This window comes from Alexandromys fortis, unplaced genomic scaffold (genome assembly GCF_014885135.2).
Source record: "Alexandromys fortis isolate MF-2015 unplaced genomic scaffold, M_Fortis_MF-2015_v1.1 scaffold_44, whole genome shotgun sequence".
Lineage (NCBI taxonomy): Eukaryota > Metazoa > Chordata > Mammalia > Rodentia > Cricetidae > Alexandromys > Alexandromys fortis.
In genome coordinates, this window is record NW_026067921.1 from 11,630,241 (window position 1) to 11,654,108 (window position 23,868).

General features: G+C 37.4%; 1 protein-coding gene across 3 annotated transcripts in view; it reads left to right on the plus strand.

Moving 5' to 3' along the window:
- Positions 1-23,868, plus strand: part of Grm8 (glutamate metabotropic receptor 8) — an 816,920-nt gene that overhangs the window by 416,859 nt on the left and 376,193 nt on the right. The gene's annotated exons all lie outside the window — the stretch shown is intronic.

The following is a 23,868-nucleotide window of genomic DNA, read 5'->3' on the forward strand; positions in this document are numbered from 1 at the left end:
CAGATTTAGTTTTGAAAATTTTCAGATTCCCTACTCATAGGATACTATTGTAGAGCTGTCCTCCAGGGGTTCATCTGAAAATGATCCTCTAGAGGTTTGGTGTTAAGTGCAGTAACAGATACCTGCTCAATGTTTACTTGGTGGCTGACTAAGAGAGGGGTGTGAAACATCAAACAGACACATTTCATTTTGAAGATTTGGAGTAACAATGAAAAATACCCAACTCATTTCTATGTTACTTGTTGAAATTGTAATATTTCAGATATGTTGAATTACCTAAAATATATTAAAATAATTTTATATTGTATTTTTACTTTTTAAAAATGGACACTATCAATAAAAGATGATAATTATTTGTCCCATTGCAATTGTATTAGGTGGTTGATTTTCTATTTCAGTGAAAAATAGTAGTTTGGACCATTTTACCTAGTCCCTTACTATACTTGAAAGCATAGGACTGGATGAGATCTCAAAAAAATGAATTTAAAGAAAGCAATGAGATGAACATATACTTAGGTAGTGCTTTAATTAAAGATAAGAGTAGGAACTTGAGAGGCAGGGTTCATAGATTCCCCTCTTACACTTACTATCATGGTATTTCTATTTGCATACATACTTCCTGAGAGAATAAGTATATGAGAAATGGTGAGTGGATTAACGTTTGCTTCCTTCAACTGAACACTTCATTCTGCTCTGCAATCATGTTTTATTTCCCTAGTTTCCACTGTCTTTACTTGTCTTATCCACATGCTACTGTTTTCTCCAATCCTCTAACATCATTCTTTCTTCCTCACCAATCTGACAACACATCTTTCTGTCTCTTTCTCTGGTGTGTGTGTGTGTGTGTGTGTGTGTGTGTTTGTTTGTTTGTTTGTTTGTGGGTGTATCTATATATCAATGTATATAGATATGTATATATCAGATATATAATATATTGCATATATAATCACAAAAGGAGGTCCTTTTCTGCTTCTATCCTATACATCTCTTTTGATTGGTATACTCTCATTCCTACCATGATTTTATCAAGTTTCTGCTTAGTAACCTATACACTTATATGCTATAGCCCCTAGCCCCACTCACAGAAGAACATGGCACCATCACATTTTCTCTCTGGCATCACAGTTTCCCTGTCTTGACTGGAGTACTCTAATCAGTATAGAAAATTGCTCTTTCTCTCATTTTAATGAAGCAGGCTTTTGATCCCACTTTGCTCTCCAGTGATTGCTCTTTTTCTCTTCTCTTCACATCAAAATACCTTGAAAGGGTTGTCTGTACATGCTGCCTCCAATTTCTCTTCCTTATCCCCTTCTGAACCTCCATCAATCATAATTTTCACCATTTGGCTGCCCTTTATCAAGGTCACTAATAACTTCCAAGTTTCCAATTCATTTATTGGTCCTCATCTTACTTGACTTCTCAAAAGCATTTGATCTAGTTGACCTTACTTGCCCTTGACTTCCAGGATGCTATATGTTCTTAATTTATATTAATTTATATTCTGTGGCCTTGGATGTACCTGTGATCACTCCCTCCCACCGTTTACAACCCCTAGTCTACAGTATTCCTTCATTGTTTATATGAATTCACACCATGACTGTCCAATCAATTATGCCTGGACCACACGTGTCTGAAACTAGTTGATTTTGTTAGTCACTGCAGCAGGAAGAACACATCACATGTAATGATAGGTATTTTATTAAGATTATGTTGAAATGATTATTATAGGTTTGGGGGTTTGGTTAGATTTTTATAAATAGAACTTAAAAAGTGAAAGGTCACTCTTGATTGGTTACTGTTGGACAATTCTATAACCTCCTTAGTAAGTAATATCTGCAGGGAAATAAAGATATGTTCAAGGTTAAAGCTACATGTGGTAAATATGTAATAGTTATTAATTATTAGATGAAGGACGGTTGATCTTTTTTTGAACATTTGTGCCTGCACTCTAATCATTCTCATAAATTCCATCAGTGTGTGAAGGTCACAAGTTCCTACCCTTAGGCTTTAGGGGAATGGGTTGAAATGACAGCTGGAAAGCCTTTCCTGGTAGAGCTTTATTTTTTCTTTTTATTTTTTTGTTAAGAACTTCTTTTAATACAACCTTTTCTCATTTCACATAGCTCTCCCCATTCCCACTCCTTCTGCTTCCTCTACCATCACCCCACCTTCGCTATCCATCCACTCCTCAGAAAGGGTAAGGCTTCCCATGGGGAGTCAACAAAGTCTGACACTTTGAGGCAAGACGAAGGTTCTCCCCCTATATCTAGGCTGAGCTAGTTATCCCTCTAGAAAGAATAATGTTTAGTGCTTAAGCACTAGGGATGAGTCCTGGTCCCTCCTTTCTCCCCCCACCTCCTAATTTTCTCAGGAAGTCTTGTCAGTTTCTCCTTCCCAGAAAGATCCGTGTATGTCTCTCTTAGGGTTTTCCTTGTTACCTTATTTCTCTGGGATTGTAGACTACAGGCTGATTATCCACTTACGAGTGAGTACATACCACGTTTGTCTGTGTCTGAGCTAACTCACTCAGGATGGTATTTTTCTAATTCCATCCATTAACATGCAAATTTCAAGATGTTACTGCTTTTAACCACTGAATAGTACTCCATTGTGTAAATGTACCACATTTTCTTATCTATTCTTCAGTTGAGGGTTATCTAGGTCATTACCAGGTTCTGGCTATTACAAAAATGATGCTATGAACACAGTTGAGCAAATATCCTTGTAGTATGATTGAGCATCCTTTGGGTATTTGCCCAAGAGTGGTATTGCTGGGACCTTAGATAGGTTGATTCCCAATTTTCTGAGAAACTGAAATACCAATTTCCAGAGTGACTGGACAAGTTTGCATTCCCACCAGCAATGGAGGAGTATTCCCTTTACTCTGCATCCTCTCTAGCAAAAGCTGTCACTGGTGTTTTTGATCTTAGTCATTCTGATTGGTGTAAGATAGTATCTGAGTCATTTTGATTTGCATCTCCTTGATGGCAAAGGATGTTGAGAAATTCCTTAGGTGTCTTTCAGACATTTGCAATTCTTCTTTTGAGAATCTCTGTTTAGATCTGTACTCCATTTTTAAATTGGATTATTTGGTAATTTGATGTCTAGTTTCTTGAGTTCTTTATATATTTTCGAGATCAGTCCTCTGTTCAATGTGGGGTTAGTGAAGATCTTTCTCCAATAAATAGGTTGTTGTTTTGTCTTGTTGACTGTGTCCTTTGCATTACAGAAGCTTCTCAATTTCAGGAAGTTTCATTTATTAATTGTTGCTCTCAGTGTCTGTGCTACTAGTGTTATATTTAGGAAGTGGTTTCCTGAGTCCATGTGTTGAAGGCTACTTCCCACTTTCTATTCTATGATATTCAGCGTGACTGATTTTATATTGAGGTCTTTGATCCATTTGGATTTGAGTTTTGTGTATGGAGATAGATATGGATTTATTTGCAGTCTTTTACTTGTTGACATTCATTTATGCCAGTACCATTTTTTGAAGATGCTTTCTTTATTTCACTGTATAATTTTAGTTTCTTTGTAAAAAATCAGGTGTTCATAGGTGTGTGAATCAATATCAGGGTCTTCAATTCAATTCCATTGGTCCTCCTGTCTGTTTTTATGCCAATATCAAGCTGTTTTCATTACTGTATCTCTATAATAGAGCTTGATGTCAGTGTTAGTGACACCTCCAGAGGTTTCTTTGTTGTAAAAGATATTTTTTTTTTTTTTTTGGCTATTCTAAGCTTTTTGTTTTACCAGACGAAGTTGAGTAGTGTTCGTTAAGGTTCTGTGAAAATTGTGCTGGGATTTTGACAAGGATTGCATTGAATCTGTAGATTGTTTTTGGTAGGATTACCATTTTTACTATGTTGATTCTACCTATCCAAGAGCATGGGAGAACTTTCCATTTTCTGATATCTTCCACAGTTTCTTCAAAGACTTAAAGTTCTTGTTGTTTATGATAGGCCTTTCACTTCTTTGGTTAGTGTTACTCCAAGATATTTTATGTTATTTGTGGCTATTGTAAATGGTGATGTTTCTCTGATTTCTTTCTCAGAACCTTTATCATTTATATATAGGAGGGCTACTGATTTTTTGAAGTTGATCTTATATCCTGCCACATTACTGAAGGTGTTTATTGGCTATAGGAGTTCCCTCATCAAATTTTATATATACTATCATATCATCTATTTTTTCAGTGGGTGCAGGTGGGTCTGTACTTCAGTGGGTCTGTCCCCAGTGGGTCTGTCCCCTCCAAACAGTAAAGGTGGGGCCTGTGGCTTAGGTGGTTCTTCTTCCTCTGGGTGCAGGCAGGCCCATGACCCTAGTGGATGCTGATAATGCTCTGAAGTGCCTCTCCAGGGGCAGTCTCCCCAGGGCCAGTCTGGGTCAAGGCTTTGGTGGTTACTCCTTGTAGAGCTGGTCACACTGAACGTCTAGATCTATGACCTTGATACTGTCCCCCTCAATCCACTTATCCATTTTTGTGAGATAATTCCATTCTTTTGCTTGTTCATAGATCAGAAGTTTCCTTCTTTTACTTTTATGTTTCATTTCTGAAAAACCCTGTAGACTGAACTTATGAATTACACGCAGTATTGACTACCTATAGCCTTTCCTGGGTTTCCACTCTGATCCAAGTCACCAGCACCTCTTCCTCGATTATGGAGAAGCGCCTAACTATTTTGCCCACATCTGTTCTTTCCCTGATTTAGTCAGTTGTTATCTTGGCAAACCAACATTATCCTTTTAGAAATATGAGCTTTCTATTCATCTGCATGAAGGCTTTTAATAGCTTCCTGTGGATGGTTTCCATTGTATAGTAAAACTTACATCTTTTCTCCAGCATGTTTGGTCTCCTACATTGACCTTATCTGCCATCTCCACCATTTCCATACTGCTTCAGCTACAGTGGCTTCCTTGCTTACCTTTGAAAGTCTAGAACATCACCTATTTACTGTATAGGACTTTTGTTACTGCCTTTACTCCAGAATGTCATTTCTCCAGAACTTCTTTATATTAATCCCTGCTTTTCTCAGGTTTCTACTCCAATGTCAAGTGTTCTTATTTACACTATTTCTAAAACTATAACATGACACATTAACATGGGCTCACCACATTTCTTACCATATTTTGTCCTTCTGAGCCTGGCCTTCTGTTATGACTACATTTTTTCCCACTGGTGTTATTGCTCTTCTCATCTCCTCCACAGGGACAGAACTTTTACTTGTTTTAAGTGCCATATAAACAGTATTTGTCCAAGAGAACTGCATTGTCATTTCAGGGACAATAGATACAGGGACAATTAAGGAGTCAGAGGAAAGTTATATGAGCAAAGAGTAAACTTCTAGTTTTCAGAGCTAGAGTTGTCCATGTAAATACTTGCCAGTAAGCTTCTGTGGGTAATGTCAAACCCTAGTTCCTCTTTCTGGCTTCATCTCACTCTTGGTTTAAGAGTCTAAATTAAGCTCAGGGTAGAAGATAGTACCTCTTGAACCTCTCTTTTCTGTCCTTGGGTGTGCCCTGTGCCAGCTATTCTGTATACTTATTTATGAGCATCACAAACACTGGATAGGATTACACTACTGTAATCCTCGTACCATACAAAGTTAAACATTAGTGTGTGTCTTTTCCCCATTTTAGATGTCATTACAATAACATTTAGGTAGAAAGAGAGAGAGTGCAGAATACAGTACTAACAAAATAAACTGTGGTAACAATTGTTTATTGGTGGTTTGAAGGGCCACCATTGCCCTTCATGCTGACATTGAGTAATATTGCTTGTGTATCTTTTATCTCCAATGAAATTATCCTAGTCTTTCTTAGCAAAAAAAATTAAATGAAAGTTTGAATACTTCTTTTCAGAAATAAACTAGAAAGTTAAGAACTGGTTTTTGTACTAAACTGGAACATCTATTAAACTTTCTGAGAGATCTTAAAGCATATTAAAATGTTTTTCTTTAAAAGAGCTTCTTGGTTTCATTTTTTTCATGTTTTGAGACATAAGTTGTGTTCTGTAATTAATGGCTGGATTGGAATTCATAAGATCACTATGTAACCCAGGCTAGCTTCCATTTTGAAGAAATTCTTCTTCTTTATCCTTCCAAGTCCTAGAATAATAGATATGAGCCAATACCTCCAGCTTTAATTAATTAATGCATTTGTTGGAGCTATATTTACAAAATCTGGAGATTTGTGACTTAACACCAAACACAGTCTAATCAGCATTACTAATTGTTTAACCAGAATATGTGTGTGTTATGACATTAGCTTAAATGTTTTTACAATTACATATTGGAGTATTTGCATTTCTACAAAAACAACTCACCACCAAAGAGAGATATCACCTTAGGGTAAAAAAAAAAAAAGAAAGAAAAAGAAAAAGAACAGTGCCTTGCTCAGCCCTCACTTGAGAAACTTCTAGCAGTAAATGGATGGGTATTAACACAGAGACCCACAACTAAGCAACGTATAAAGTATGAGAAACTTTGGAACACTTAGTCCCAGATGGGATGTCTGTATCAAATTCCACCCTTCAGGGGTCAGGGAGCTAATGCAGAAGAGGAGGCAGAAATATTGTAAGAATCAGACGGATGGATGACTCCAAGTAATCAGTCTTTCAGACATAATAGGACTTATGCCCATATGAACTCACAGAGACTGTGGCAGCATGCACCATACCTTCACAGGTTCAAGCCACATAGGATTCCAGAGCTGAGACAGAGAAAGTGGACATGGGGTTCCTCTCCTCACCAAAAAACTATTTGCAGTTTATACCTGCATGAAAATCCATTTTCTTCACTAGAGTGTCAGTGGGTATATCAACTACACACCAGGGTAGACTCATGCCCAGGAGTTGTTGGTCAACACAAAAAGAGCCCCATAGTGGGGGGGGGGCTTTTTGTTTTAGTATTATTGGGGGTTTTCTTTGTTTTTATTTTTTGTTCTTAAAGAAAGAGAAAGTGAGAGAGATCATATAAAGCTGGATGGGTAAGAAAGTAGGGTGGATCTAGGAAGATTTGGGGAGAAACATTCTTTTTATTTATTTATTTATTTTTATTTTTATTTTTATTATTATTATTATTATTATTATTATTATTATTATTATTATTTTGGTTTTTCTCTGTAGCTTTGGAACCTGTCCTGGAACTAGCTCTTTTAGACCAGGCTGGACTCGAACTCACAGAGATCTGCCTGCTTCTGCCTCATAAGTCCTGGGATTAAAGGTGTGTGCCCCACCATCCAGCTAGGGGAAAACATTTTTAAAATATATACATTTTAAAATAGCAAAAATTAGTATATGTGCTGCCGAAGCAAGCACAAAAAGCCTGGGATAAAACTGGACTAGCTGAACATAGCAGGCAATGAGGACTACTGAGAACTCAAGAACAATGGTAATGGGTTTTTGATCCTACTGCACGTACTGGCTTTGTGAGAGCCTAGGCAGTTTGGATGCTCACCTTACTAGACCTGGATGGAGGTGGGTGGTCCTTGGACTTCCCACAGGACAGGGAACCCTGATTGATCTTTGGGCTGACGAGGGAGGGGGACTTGATTGGGGAAGGGGGAGGGAAATGGGAGGCGGTGGCGGGGAAGAGACAGAAATCTTTAATAAATAAATAAATAGCAAAAATTACTCTTTGGCATGAACTATGGTCATATTCACTCTCCAGTTTACCCTCCAACTTTACCTAGATTATCTCTTATAATTTCTCTTTTCAGTTTCATGTCTTCTTCAAAAAAAATTAGTAACCTGGTACATCCAATTAGTGCTCTTATACGTGATCAACATTTTTAATTTAGTTTTGTTTGAATGACCTAACTTTGCTCCCAACCAATTTAGACCTAGTTAGAACTAGTTAATTAATTGATTTTGCTAGCCCTTGAAATTTTTCTAACTCCAAGATCTCATGATGATTATTTCTGGATAGAGGGAGTATTTTGTAAATGTAGGCTTCAAGCCCTGGTGGTTTTTTGGGGGTTTGATTTTTTCAAGACAGGGTTTCTCTGTTTAATAGTTCTAGCTGTCCTGGAACTAGCTCTTCTAAACCAGGCTGCCCTCAAAATAACAGAGCCTTATCTGCCTCTGCCTTTGATGTGCTGGATTAAAGGCATATGACACCACCACCAGGCCCTAGTGTTTTTTATATGGGTGTGCCGTACATAGGAATTTCAGTATCACTCACACCTTGTTTCTTTCAGCTACTTCAAGTGAACACTGATGTACATGATTGGCCTTCCAGGCTGGGTGAATCAGTTCACAGGAGGCAGTGCCTGCTGGGTTTGGCATTAGCGTTCCTCTTCATCATTGGTTACTGCTGTTTTGTTTGATTTTTAATATGCAGGAACAGTTAATACTGTTTCATATAACCTTTCATACATAGCGGATACTATACAGTCAGTATTTGATGTAAGGTTATACACATGAACACACAGACACACAGAAGTCCAATTTGATATCATGATGTTTTGTGTACGTAACTTATGCAAAAAGGGACATTCATGTTTGAACACGGTTATCTGAATATAATATATGAAAAATTTATTTTCTTTTTTTTTATTAATTTTTAAAGTTTGTTACATACCAATGACAGTTTCCCTTCCCTCCTCCCATTTCTTATCTCCACCTCCCTTCTACTGATCCCTCCCTATATCTACTCCTCTGTCTCCATTCAGAAAGGGTAAGGCCTCTCCTGGGAGTCAACAAAGCATGGCATATCAAGTTGAGGCAGGACCAAGATCTTTCTCCCTGCAGTAAGGTTGAGCAAGGCAAGCCAGCACTCGGAATAGGTTTGAAAAAGCAGGCGTATGTGCCAGGGACAGCTCTTGGTCTGTCTGCTAGGGACCCCATAAAAATGCCGAGCTATACAACTGTCACCCACATGCAGAGAGTCTAGGTTGGTCCCATGCAGGCTTCCTAATTGTCAATCTTGAGTCTGTGAGTTCTCGCGAGCTTGGGTCAACTGTCTTTGTGAGTTTCCCCATCATGATTTTGACCCCCTGCTCATGTTCCCTCTCTTAATCTATTTTCAATAAAAGAAAAAAAAAAGGAATATGGTAATGCTTTGAATGCTACCTGGGGACAGGCAGAAAGCAGAACTGAAGGTCTGTAGCTAGAGGTACTATACTTTCCCATCCCCTTATTACCACCTGATCTCAGTTCCTGTGTATTTGTCCCTTTCTATATCCTTCTGTCATCTTCTTTCAATTATAAAAGTTTTGCATTTCTTGTTGCAATAAAAGGGAATCTTTTTTAGTTGGCTCTGATTGTGTTTAATCCCTGTGGCAACCATTGGTTGAGGTTGCGTCCAGCCTAGTAAATAAATGACTGGAGGGTCACAGCTATGAAAATGAGTATGATGTGAAAACTGGGGTGGGGCATGGATGCTGCCCAGAGAAGGGAATTGGCAAGCAAATTTATCACTAGTAACTTACTACTAGTCCATTCTGGTTTAGTAAGATCTTGGGGAGACACAAAATGAGATGTTTTCAATTTTCAAAATTTTTCTTCACAGTATTTAGATTTCTGTTCCTAAGGTGTGCTGAAAGCACATACATTCAGAGTATAGTCTTCAGAGATGGGTCCACAATATCTATATCACATGTTCTCATCATGCCATATGTGACTGACAATTCTCTATGGAGATCTAAGGTCCAGATTCTTCTTCCTTCCTGGAGAGGTTTAAAAATCCAAACAGAACCTGGGATGCATGACTTCTGAGATGGGTCATGAAAATCAATATGGCATCTATCTGGCCCTCTTAAGCACATGTTCAGAGTCCTTAGTTAAAATATAAAAGTAGTCATCTTACCCAGTGGTGCTGGTGCATGTCTTTAATCCCAGCACTCAGGAGGCAGAGGCAGGTGGATCTCCTTGGGTTCAAAGTCACCCTGGTCTACAAATTGAGTTTTAGGAAGCCAGAACTGTTTGTTACACAGAGAACCCTGTCTCAAAAAACAAAAAAAACAAATAAAAAAGTAGCCATATTATCATTACAATGTGGGAAAGATCACTTGGAGAGGTCACATAAAGACAAAGATGTTTAATGGTCTCCCACTAGTTTAGGTCTCTCTTTAGGAGCCTTCAGATACCTCTGTTTCACTCCTGAAGGTAACCAAAGTTGACCACGGGTGAAACAATGATGAATTATTTCTTTTATTCCATAATGATAAAGTCAAAAAAATATATTTTACTGTTACTTGTTGCTGTTAAGTTGGGAGAAGCATTAAATAATCACTAAGTTTGTCAGTAATCAGTGCCTCACTGAATTTTCGATTGTTCCAAGCTCTTCCAAGATCACAAAGATCTACACTTGTAAAGAAGTTCATTGAAGTAAATATAACTTAGAGTAAAACAGAGCCCTTGGTCTAGGGAGTTGGATCAGTGTTAAAGTGTGAGGAATACCCCGCTTAGCATATGGTGTTAGGAATATGATTCAGATCTCCACTGGCCACATAAAAGCCAGAGGGGGTCATGGAGGCCAACCTGTAGTACCAGCATGCTGGATGCGGCAACACAGATCCCTGCAGCAATAGACTGGGTAAATGGTGAGCTCTGGGTTCAGTATGGGATGTTGACTTAGTAAAGTAGAGAGCAATGGAAGAAGATACCAGGTATCAATCTTGGACTATGATACCCTCACACATCTGCATACATACTCACATAAGTGCCCCACTTCTCCCTGTGCAAAAAGCAAGAAAAGAAAATAAGTTAAATAAAAATATAGCCTTTCGGCTCTTTTTTAGTTACCAACTTTTCCCCTCAGTATGGTTTCATAGACACAACTTTAAAAGGATAAGACGCTATTATACTCAAATGCATACCGCATGATTATTTTGGGGAGAAACTTAGTTTGCCATACCATGTGACAATTTGAAATGGATAAAAAGATCAAATTTTTCTATATTTCACCATAGATACCTTTGTCTCCAAGTTACTTACTTGGTTGAATTTTTTATGTGAGAGAACTTCATTTTGAGTTTCTATGATGAGTTTCTAAACTCGTAAGCCTAAAATATCATACTTAGGTTTTTCCAGAGCATACGGTAAACCCTTACTCTATATTCAATATCTTGATGGCTTAGACATATTAACTTATCTTCCTAAGCCCTAATTATTTATGCAGTTGCCAAGATTGGTTTTCTTGAGACAAAGTTTCTTTGTATAACAGCACTAGCTGTCTTGAAAACTAGCTCTTGTAGACCAGGCTGACCTTGAACCCACAGAGATCCACCTACCTCTGCCTCCTGAGTGCTGGCATTAAAGGTGTGCGCCACCACCACCTGGAAAAGTTCCCGAGATTTTTGATGTATGTACATACAACAATTATTGTGATTATGTACTTCTCCCTAGGTATTATATTTGCTATACTATATATGATATTTATATTTTTATTTGGGGAATATAGTAAGAAATAAAATCAAGTATTGTTTGCAATCTTTCTTAAGAGAGAGCATTGAATAAGTGATGGGATCTGTCATTCTCTGAACTCATCTCTCATACATTTATCTTCCTTCCTTCCTCCATGCATGATGCTCAGAGATCAGTACTCACCATTATCCTCCCTCCAGCACATGACACACAGACTCCAATGCATGAATAGGAGATTATCATTCATCCTTAGAAGGTATTTTTCTGATCTCTACTCTCTTAAATGAATAATACAGTTTTTATAATGTATGTTGAATATCTTTCACAGTAGGAGTTCTGATCCAAAATACAAATATTCATGAATTCACAAGAAATGATTCTTTAAATGATTCTTGATCTTAAGTATTAAATGATATTTTTACAAATATGTTTTTGTATTTTTATTTTAAGTCTTGCTTCTTTATCAGACTGTGATGGGTAAAGAAATATTATTTTATATGCAGATTGTAAATAGAAAAATGTTGGTTTGATATACTTTACTTTCACTACATTATAGGAGAAGAATGAAAATAAGGCAGTCTTTTTTTTTTTTGGTTTTTCGAGACAGGGTTTCTCTGTGGCTTTGGAGCCTGTCCTGGAACTAGCTCTTGTAGACCAGGCTGGTCTCGAACTCACAGAGATCCGCCTGCCTCTGCCTTAAGGCAGTCTTTTTAATAAAACTGAGGATTTTCTCTTTGAAAGAAAACATAGATATGTATTATTTGCACAGGCAAATACAACCACTTCAACTTTTTCCAATATCATTTCTTAAACTACTGAAAAAATCTTTCTTTTTTATTAGTTCTTTGAGAGTTTTGTAAAACATGATGAATCTTATTTACTCCCTTCCAGTTTCTTCCCACTTTTCTACCAACCCGGTTTTGTGTCCTTTTCTTAAAATTAATCCTTCAAGACAACTTTTGTTGCCAAAATATTTTTGAATGTGAGATCTTTTACTAGACAGCAGCCAACTTACAATGAGTTACAGTCTTAGAGAAAACTGCCTCTCCCACTCCCAGCAGCTAACAGTAGCTCTACCATTTGAGTGTGTGCAACTCGCATCTCCATGGTGAAATTTTGTTTGTCTTGGGTTCACATGGGTTTTGTACAAGCTATGGCAACTGCTGTGAGTTTGTATTTGCATGCATCACGCTGCATCTGGAAAATAATATTTCTTTGCAGTCATCCACAGCTTCATGTTCTTATATACCATCCCTCCTTTCTTTATTAAAAATCCTGGAGCCTTGGGAGGTGGGTTGCAGTGTATATGTTTCCTTTAGGACTTAGTCTTCTGCAGTTTTCTATTCTCTACACTTTGGTCAGCTGTGAGTCATTGCATTAATGATCATCAACTGCAAATAGAAGCTTCTTAGACAGGGGTTAAAAGATACTTTATCTGTGCATAACTGAAGTCATGAGAAGTCTAATACTATCATCTCTTTATCAGTATAACAGTAGTGTTTGGCATTTGACTTCTCTAGACACACATTCTTAACCTGATAGTATGCCAAGTCTTGTGATCAGACTTATACTCTGGTTGGTTTGAGACCTCTGTCTTGGACTATGATTTTCTATGGACAAAAGTATCACTACCAAAAAAGTTACAGTGAGAAAGTATGCATAGTAAACAGATTAGTTACCAAAGTTTAACTTAGAAACCTGAGCTATATTAAATCAATCTTCAAGTACCTGGTGACCAATCACTGCACCTTCTCAATGGTCAGATGGATGGTAAGAGTGGTGGTGCTGGTGGAAATGGTGTAGGTTGTCAACTTAGACTGATTTGAGGGCAAAATATGCAAATGATCTGGACTGAATTGTGTTTTCCCTCCCCCAACACTCATAATTCTTTGCTGAAACCTTAACCTCCAAGGTTACTAGAAACAGCTTTCAGGAGGTAATGAAAATAGATGGCAGACTAATCTGGTGGGCTGATGGTCTTATAAGAAGGGCAGAGATAAAGGTCTATTTCCATGGACAAATGCCAGGCGAGCACAGGGAGGGAAGGTGGCATGTGTATGCCAGGGTGGCAGCTTTCAACAGTGCGTCACCATCCTGGCATCCTGATCTCTGCCTCCAGAACTGTGAGAAGCAAATGTGTGTTGTTTACAACACCCAGCCTAGGGTCTTTCAATCTGTGATGACTATGAGAGTCAATTACTTAACCCTTTGTCTCCATTCAATGGAGGTAATAATAGTTTCTACCTCCCAAAAATGATAACAAGAACTGAACAGAACTCACCATAGAGCTTGGGGACTTAAAGAGAAGAAGAAAAGACAGTGAGGAAAACTACTTGATAGATTTATATACGATTCAAAACTACTCTGATTATATATCCCTGACTCTATAGACCAGAGTTCCCAGAATGTGTGTTAAAAATGCAGATTTTCATCCTTACCTTGACCCAAAGAATCAGGCTTCCTGGTAGTGCCAAGATTTGTACGAGTTTTAGATGACCTATCAAACTTTAATAACAATGAAGTAAAGGAATATTATACAAATCAATGTCTCAGAATGTTGGTTTATAGATGTTAAAATGCCAGACATTCAGATTAAAGCAGTTTATGTCAGTAGATGCTAATCAGCACGGGGAAGCTTTACAGAAATCCCAATCTGGAAGCTGCTTCTAGCCTCTGCCTTGGCTATTGTTGATTTCCATGGAAATACTTGAGACAGAACACAAAGCACAGTGGTTGAGTGTTGGCTGGAAAATTAATTAAGATAGTACAACGAGATTACTTTGCCATTTTATAAATCGTGAACCTCTTTAAATACCACTTTTTGATCAACAATGTGTGAGAACACAGTGTGTTCAGGAAAACAATGAACTGGAGGAAGTTACTGTTCCTAGTGTTTTATCTGTGTTGTCTTGAATAACTACCAGGTGAGGCCTCCCTTCTGCCGGCACATGTAACAGCTGAACAGAAGGCGAACATCAGCGATGTCCCGTCTCTAGCTCCCAGAAATATTTACTTCTTTTTTTAGTGATACTAAGTCTCATCTAAATGATTAAATCTTTAAAAAGAATGCCAAAGACCCAGCAAATGGTAATTACAATGCCTAATCCACCTCCTCACATCTTTCTGCAAGACAATATTTACTCTGCGTTATGGGTTTGCCAGAAGCTCGGCTTCAGCTGGTGGGTATTCAGCTGTTTCTCAGCCATGCATTTTTGCAAGATGTTATGAAGATTCAACTGAAACTTAGAAGCTTTGTCAATGGTTAAAAATGTCTCACTAGAAATATATTAGCATTTGCACTTGGATCTCAGTGTGATTTCTTTTTTTATTCCAAGTAATTTTAGCTCTCTTCTCTCTCCTTCACTCTGCTAATGTACCTAATCTAACCAGCCATATGTGATCATGGGCTTTGTGATTTTTACAGACCTATTTGGATCCTAGAATGGATGTATTCCTTCATATGGGTCTACTATGTATCAGGTCTTAGTTGGCTATTGAAGGGTAGATTTATCAAAACTGACAGTAAATAAAACATGTGCCCGGTGTTTCAAACTCTACATGGAGACCTTCATTGTGTACCTGGTATGGTTAGGAACTATGTTATAGAGTCTTCTTCTCTCAGCACACTCACCTCTTTCGTAATACATTTGTGTGTCTAAGAATCATTTCCTGAAATCATTCTGAATGACTGTCTGCACATGTTTTTAAATGTTTTTCTTTTTCAAGTCTCCCTTAACATTTTCTCGACTTGTGTTAATTTCCAGTTGCTGCTGTAAGAAATCACCACCCCTGTGGTGCCTGAAAACGGCACATATCCTACAGTTCTGAAAGGAAAGAAACTTGACACAGGTCTCACGGGGCAAGGGTTATCTGTGACAGCACTCCTCCTTACAGGACCTAGGCAATAATCTGGGGAGGGAGCAAGGTGGCTCCTGCTTTGCGTCTTTCTTTTCTAGTTTTTAGAGCATCCTTAGATTCCTTGCCTTTGCATGATCAACCCTTATCTTCAAAATCAGAGTGGAAAAGAAGATACTTTGCATCCTTTTTTTTCATGCCACCTCTCTGAGTCTCCCTGATCTGCTTCCCATCCCTGCTATTGAGCTCTTGTGACTACGGTAGGTTCATGTGAATGATGTAAACCTTTAATTTAGCTGATTAACAACTTTGATTCTATTCATATAGTAGAACATTTGACTGTTTCTTGAGATAGAATATGGACATTTTATGCTACCTATATGGAGTTCTTGTCTGTCTGTATCTGTTTCTCTGATTCTGCCTCTCTCTGTCTCTCCCCCTCCTCTCTTTTGTTCCCTCTGTCACTGTTAAATATTATTTACTAAGTCTTTCTTTGTAATTACATTATTTTAGGAGGAATGCTTTCATTCTACCTCTACCCCATCCAGTGATCTAATGTAAAAATCACCTGCTTATGGGACTAAATACAAAGATTAGACAAGACCATTTTAGTGTCATATAGCCTCTTCAACATCCTTTTGCTAAACCCCCTCTTCATTTCTTATGGCATCCCTCTGCACATGGCTGCAATGAGTTCTTTCCTTGTGCCTGCAGTGCCTGGTAAACCACTGGATTTCCCTCTTCCATCCCATCTAGAGCTTGTGTTCTCTTCAAAGATAGCCTCAACTTTATTTCAATATAGACAAATAAATATATTTAAAATTTAAAGTTTTCTTCCAAATTACTTTCTTCTTTTTTTGCCATGAATCCCACAATAAATAGTTAAATAGTTTAACTAAATAAAAAAGGATCATAGATAATTCTGCCAATGTAGGTATGTGAACCTTAGTTTTTATATACATTGATTACCTCATCCCATATCTAGTACCTGATCATTTACATATATCCACACAAATACACACAAATTGATACCCTTCTATGAACTTAAGATGACACTACATTCAAACATCCTTCGTCGAACTTGTCCCTTTTGTGTTCTAGAATCTCCATTCCATTTAGTGAGTGAATGTAGTGAGGCGACACTTAGAGACACCTGATGGCAACACAAGTTTCACCTTCCGTCTCGGTGTCTTGGGACATACTGTTTGGGAACTGTGAGCTGCCGTGTAAGGCAGTCAGTGAACTGCAATCACATGAGACTTTGCCCTCACCTCTGCAATGGCACCCATTCTTCTTTCTCTTTTCAACAAGACTCTAGAAACAAGCAAATCTGGGGTGGACTATCCGCAGCAGCCTGGAAAACCAGCTCCTGCAGAAGAACTCCAAGTGATGCTAGACTATGTCACATGCTACAGAAGAGTTGCTCACTTTGGCCTTTCTGAATTGTTGACCCAAGCAATTGTAACAAATGGTCAAGTGATGGTCGTTCTAAGCCACTGAATTTGGGGATAAGTTGTTGTATGCCAAGGGATGACTGGAATGTTACTCAATAGCTTTCAGAGCCTGAAAGTGAACTGTGCAATACATGTTAAGTCTCATTTCATGAGATTTTAAAGCTGTCACGATGCTAATGCATACATTTTTCCAGCACAGAAAATAAAGGACTTCAATTATAGATCCTACCAGAGCCTTTAATCTTCACATACACTGCTGCTTACACAAAATGAAATATATCTTCTTTACTGAATTTTCAGATATTCCTCAGATAGGATCCAGAATAAACTGACAAATGTTGACTACAAAAAGAGAAACTCTGATGTCATCGGTAGCCTAAAATTAGTATATACTTTACAGTATCGAAATGAAGATCTGATAGAGCATTGGCATCTTCGTTTCCCAAGAGAACAGCCCTTATTCTTTCATTTGTAACAGATACAGGCACATGGGTTGCATTTTTTTTCTTGGTGTAAGCACACTCATAAGTAAATCGTACTGTGACTTAAAATTTAGAGGTTTAAATAATGAAAAGTACTGGTCAAATTTTATTTTTTAATAAAAAAGAAGCCCACAGAAATAAGTATTAGCGCAACATAAATGTGTACTTGAGCCCAGTGGTTATAAAGCAATACAATGAGTAAGAAAATTGTCTTTTAAAATTGCAGTACATGTTCCTCCATGAGAAGATGAAAATAAAGTAAGAATGGCAGTCATGCCTGTAATTCTAGGCTGTCACCCCAACACTTTTGAGACCTTGGCGACTTGGACTTTCTAAGAGGAACTTGTCTAAAAAAAATGTGTAGGTACTGTGATTGTCACTCACTAAAGTAGCAGATGGAGAAAAAGTATAGTATATTTTAGTAAAAATACAATAAAACTAATCCGAATAATTATAAAAAATTGAATTGTATATAACATATCTCTCACTGTTTTTTGTTCCTGGAACAAAAAGATTAGCCTGAGAAATTTAATAAGTTAATATTCTAGCAAATAAGTTTAACTAACTTAAGATTAAAGGAAATATTTTAAGATCAGATAATATTTTACATAAAGAATAATATTTTAAGTACATATCAGACCTGGCTACCATTAATGAAGATCCAAATTGGGATTAGGAAGATAATTTCATTGGTTAATGCTATTTGATTTATTTTATTTGATGAAAAAGCCACTAAGACTGTATATAAAAAGCCTTTGACACAAGCACATTTCCATGTGTTAGAATTGGTAAAGCAGCGATTGTCTCAGAAAGCTCCATACTGAGATGGTTGTAGGTGGAGGTAAGTACATGCATTCAGTGCAGGAATGTCTTTGGGTCTTTACTGTGGAGCAATGCTTGGCATATGAGAATTCTGTGCTATGCACAGTTCAATGAGTTTCCTTGTAAGGGCATCTGATGTTCAGATCATTGCAGGCAACGAAGCCCAATTTGATGATTAAGTCAGAGTTAACTAGCTGCAAGTTAACATTTTTTATAGACTAAGATGTTTTAAGTACTGAATATATATAGTATTTGGATACTGGACACATTGAAATAGAAAAAAAAACATGGTTTTATCCCATTTTCTTTCTAAATGGCACTCTTCTCTTTCCCTATGGTTTCTGGATTCTAATTCCAAAAGATCCTAGGTCATGACTTTTCTAAAATGTCTAATTCTCAACATTCTGATTTTTGCCAGTTAAAGAAAACAAAATTGTGTTCCAATCCACATTCTCCTGATGCTTTCCATTGTCCCATGAAGAAGAGCTATTTTGATATCTGAGTCTTTGGGATACAGACAGAGTTAGACCTAACTCCATTCTAACCAGAGTTAGACCCCCAATTACACTTGCTAACTCTATCCTCTGGAAACTGGGCCTGAGATTCTGCTTGTCCCACAAGCTCAGAGATGGTGTATAGCTACTAGTCCATGAAGCATGCTTAGTGAGAGAAAAGTGTAGAACATGCATGCTTACTGTTGTGTTTTATCATGTGCTGATTATGAACAAATTGCCTACCTTACTCTAATGTTTATGAATAGTGCTGCCTGCCTAGCACTGACATTGTAGGTATTGCTACAAGCAGGCAGTGAACTTCTACAGAGAAATTCCTGCTACCGGAACCAAGCAGTGTTTGGGGGAAGTGGTGATGGTGGTAGTAGTTTGATGACAAAACACACTTTTTTTCTGATATTTTACAGAATGGTAGGTGAATAGTCTCAGTGTTTCTTCAGAGGAGGACCACTCAGCAGCCTGTCCCTTTAGCTTTCCCTGAATGCTTAATCACACATTTGTACCGTATGTCACTTGTTCGTTGGTAACTCCGGTGCACAGAGTGTTTTGAGAGTACAAGGCAAAATTGTAGGTCTGTGGGGGGATTTCTTACAAAACACTAGTGTCGAATTAACATTTTTTTTTCCCAACTGGAGAGTCTTGATTCTGTCTTCTTATGTGTGTTAGTTACTTACTGACCTAGAGAACCTTTCATCACATGTTTTAATAAGGAAATAATTCAAAGGCAGCTTATACTACTCTTTAGAAATAATCAAATAGTATGTGAAAGAAAAAGGCGAATCATAGGTGACTTAAGGAAAGGGGCTGTCATGTCATGCCTATCTCACTTTGGCTCCAAGCTTCTTAAATGGAACAGTTTCTTCCCCCTTGGTAATGGATAGGGATCTAGGGAGGTGAGGAGATATTTCTTTAATGTTTTTAGTTGCTTGCATTACACTGCAATTCCAGGAGACTGCATATAAATGCAGAAAGCCTGGAATTTCAGTCCCTCAATGCTGATCAAGCAGAGCAGAGAAACAAAAGAAGCAAGCTGATATTGCCAGCACTTGGCTATCATTGGACTTCTGCAGCACACATTTTCTTAGAAAAATGCCTTTTCTTTTTTTCTATAAAGATTAATTTTCTAAAAGGTCAGTTGTCATCCTGCTATTAAAATGTGGAACTCATAAAGTTAGATTAAGCTAAATACTGAAGCAATTCACATTATCTTGAGATGTTATTTTTAAGATTAGCATGTTTAAGGCCTAAGTAGTATTTACAACTGGGTACCTATCAAAATGCTCACTCTTGCGGCAATGGTTATCTTTCATAATCCATTTGAAACATCCTTCACGGTCCTGTTAACTTTAAGAGGATATGGATTCCTCCTCGGGATTTTTTAAGGGAAGTACTACAAGTCTTTGATTTTTTCCAGTCCTGCTTGAAAGATGAAGATGTCAAGATGGATGACAGCTAATGAACTGAATGTTCAATAGTTCATCACCTTGGTTTTTCCTGAAACCATTCCTTGTCCTTGCCTGGTAAATTGAAATCACTTGACTTTGTTGCAATACCTGACAGGAGTCAAATCTCTGAAACATCCAGGCAGAGTAACTTCTTTTAGCATCACAAATCTTTTGCTGCCTGTTCCTGTTAGGCCAGTAGGTTAAGGTGAGGAAAGATGAGGCCACAGGTGTGCTCCATCTGGCCCTGGTTGGCTCTGCTCATGCTGATGAAACACACTCTGGACATAGATCCTTTTGGTGTGACACTGGAAAAAAAAAAAACAAAAAACAAAGAGAGGTTTGTGCACAGGTAGGTATAAATGATTTACACTCTTGGAGAAATAAACCCACTCATAACTGACCATTTGTGTCTCATCTTTCCATAAAGTATATTTCTAATATTATTGTTCACTGAAGTGATGGTAATGCCAAGGTATAGTTAAATTATAAAGCAACCGTACCCTGTATTTTTCTATAAAATGCTGAAATAGCCCCCATAAAAATTTAAATAATACCAATTGATTTATTTTATGTGACATCCTAGTACAGATTGTACTAAAGAAAGTGGGCTAAATGAAGAATTTAGGATACCTGATGCAGCAAATACTTCAGCTGTAATCTACAAATAATCATTTGTCATTCAAAGTCCTTAATATTCCCCAAATATTCATTAAAATCAAGCTTTGTTACTAATAACTGTGAGATCTTTTTGGTTATGCTTATACATCTATACATAAAACACTAATTAATAATATAATGGTCAAGTACATATTTATTTGTTTTTTAATTTTAGTTTGCTTATTTTCTGAGTCAAATCTCAGGATGTAGCCCAGGCTAGCCTTAACCCAGCTATCTTTCTGCCATGGAATCTTGTGTGCTAGAATTATAGGCTTGTGCTATCATGCCTGGCTTTATTTCTCTCCGTGAACAACAAAGATAATAGTACTTGAAGCTTGCAAAAATGTCTTTGTGGATATAAACTTACTGCCTGAAGTATATAGAATTATTTTGGTACTCTCCATAATTATAGATAAAAACCCAAGAGATCAGACTTTTAAAAGTTGCATAATTTTTTTTAAAACATAAGAACTATAAATTTTGGGTTTTATCAACCTCACACCATTTGATTAATTTTTACTAATTGTTAATTATCTTATATGCTCCCACAAAAAGCCTATGTTCAAATAAAAGAGAGATGAAATGATTACACAAATTTATAATAGTTAATATTGGTAAAAGTTTCCAAGAAAAAACAGCGTATCCTTTGAAAGAAAATAGGGCAGCTGATTGAGAATACAGGTTAAATGGGGACCGAACTGGGAAAACCTGTAGTCTGAGGCTTGTTGTGTGAATAGGAAGAAAGTGAGAGTCATGAGTCATGGTGGAACTTGAAGACTGGATATTGAAAGGGAGCTTACCGTCTTAGAGAAGTAAAAGGAGCCTAGTCTCACTGAGGAAGAGACCATGCATGAAGAGGCTATGGGAGAGACCATGCATGTGGAGGCTGTGGAGGAGGCCATGCATGTGGAAGTATGGAAGAGGTCATACATGCAAAGGCTGTGGGAGAGACCATGCAAGACAGTGTAGACTTTAAACTACTTTTAAATAGTGGAATAATGTTTCATTATTATTCAGTATTGGTCCATTATAGTACAGGAGGGAAAGGAATGACATAACAAAATTTGAATCAGTTCTGGTTCAAGTGGCTTGTATCACTCCTTGGGGTTGTGATGAATTCCATGGAAATCTTACTCTTTATGTTAGCCCAATGTTTAATATATATATAATTGTTGTATGTTACTTTTTCTCTTTTGGCTTTTTTGAGGGCCTACCACCCAACTCCCAAATAAATCACACACAGAGGCTTATTCTTTATTATAATTGCCTGGTCTTAACTTGGTCTGTTTCTAGCCAGCTTTTCTTATCGTATGTTACTCTGACTAACTTTTGCCTCTGGCTTTTATCTTCTATTTCTGTATACCTTTCTATACTTCTTCCTCCAAGGCTTGCTGTTGGCCCCTGATGTACTCCTTTCTTTGTTCTCTTGTTCCTCCTTCTTTTCCCTCCCAGAGTTCTCCTTCTATTTATACTGTCTGCCTACTATCCCCACCTATCCTTACTCCTGCCTTTATTGGCTGTTCATCTCTTTATTAGTACCATGGGGTGTTTTGAATAGGCACAGTAACAGCTTCACAGAGTTCAACAAATGAAGAATGAATAAAAAAAAACACACACCTAAAAATAATATTTCCTAACATATGAGTGTCTTATCTGCTAGATGCATTAATTAGTAGGGGTTTTTTTGTTGTTGTTCTTTTCCCTTGGGAGGACTGAACTCTGGTCAAAATTTCAAAATATTGATAGGGACTTCCAGGCACCTTGTATTTCATTGCCTATGAATTTCAGTGATAGACAATCAGGCTTAGATTTTTTGACATGATTTTTTCTTATACTTAACAAGAGGTTGCATAAAACTTCTGATCAAAATGAAATGACATGATCTATAAAGGAACATCTTAAAATTACTAGGTGATGTCCTTGTCAGGTCTTTCCCTTGCCTGTGTTCTCATTCACCAGTCTTAGTGCCTACATTGAGATGTTGAACCAGCATTCTGTCCTTAAATATAACCTGTCCCTTTTAGAGATGAGCAGATATATGTTTCAAAGACAAGAATAATTACTCTTCAGTTGTCTTTAAAATAATATATACATCTGTCCTTTTTTATTACTGATTTTTTTATTGAAATCTACATTTTTCTCTGTTCCCTTCCCTGCTTCTTCCTGCCACCCCTTCCTCCCGGAAGGTCTCCATGCTCCCAATTTACTTGGGAGATCTTGTCTTTTGCTACTTCCCATGTAGATTAGATCTATGTAAGTCTCCCTTAGTGTCCCCATTGTTGTCTAAGTTCTTTGGTATTGTGATTTGTAGGCTGGTTTTCCTTGCTTTATGATTAAAAACCAATTATGAGTGAGTATATATGATAATTGTCTTTTTGTTTCCGGATTTTGCTTTCTACCTCCATCCATTTTCTTGCAAAATTCAAGATGTTGTTATTTTTTTCTACTTTGTAGTACTCCATTGTGTAAATATACCATATTTTCCTTATCCATTCTTTGGTCAAGGGGCATTTAGGTTGTTTCCAGGTTTTAGCTATGACAAACAACGCTGCTATGAACATAGTTGAGCACATGTCCTTGTGTATGATTGAGCATCCTTTGGATATATACCCAAAAGTGGTATTACTGGGGTCTTAAGGAAGGTTGTTTCGGAATTTTCTGAGAAATTGCCACCCTGACATCCGAAGGAACTTTAATAGCTTGCATTCCCAACAGTAATGCAAAAGTGTTCCCTTTACCCCACAACCTCTCTAGCATAAGTTGTCATCAGTGTTTTTTATCTTGGCCATTCTTACAGGTATAAGATGGAATCTCAGAGTTGTTTTGATTTGCATTTCTTTGATAACGAAGGATGTTGAACATTTCCTTAAGTGTCTTTCAGTCATTTTAGATTCCTCTGTTGAAAGTTCTCTGTTTAGGTCTGCACTCCATTTTTTTATTGGGTTATTTGTTCTTTTGATGACCAATTTTTTGAGTTCTTTGTGTATTTTGGAGATCAGACCTCTGTCTGAATTGGGATTAGTGAAGATCTTTTCCCATTCTATAGGCTGTCATTTTGTATTCTTGACCATGTCCTTTGCTTTACAGAAGCTTTTAAGTTTCAGGAGGTCCCACTTATTAATTGTTTCTCTACGTGTCTGTGCTGCTGGGGTTATATTTAGAAAGTGGTCTCCTGTGCCAATGCATTCAAGGGTACTTCCCACTTTCTCTTCTATAAGGTTCAGTGTGGTTGGCTTTATGTTGAGGTCTTTAATCTATTTGGACTTGAGTTTTGTG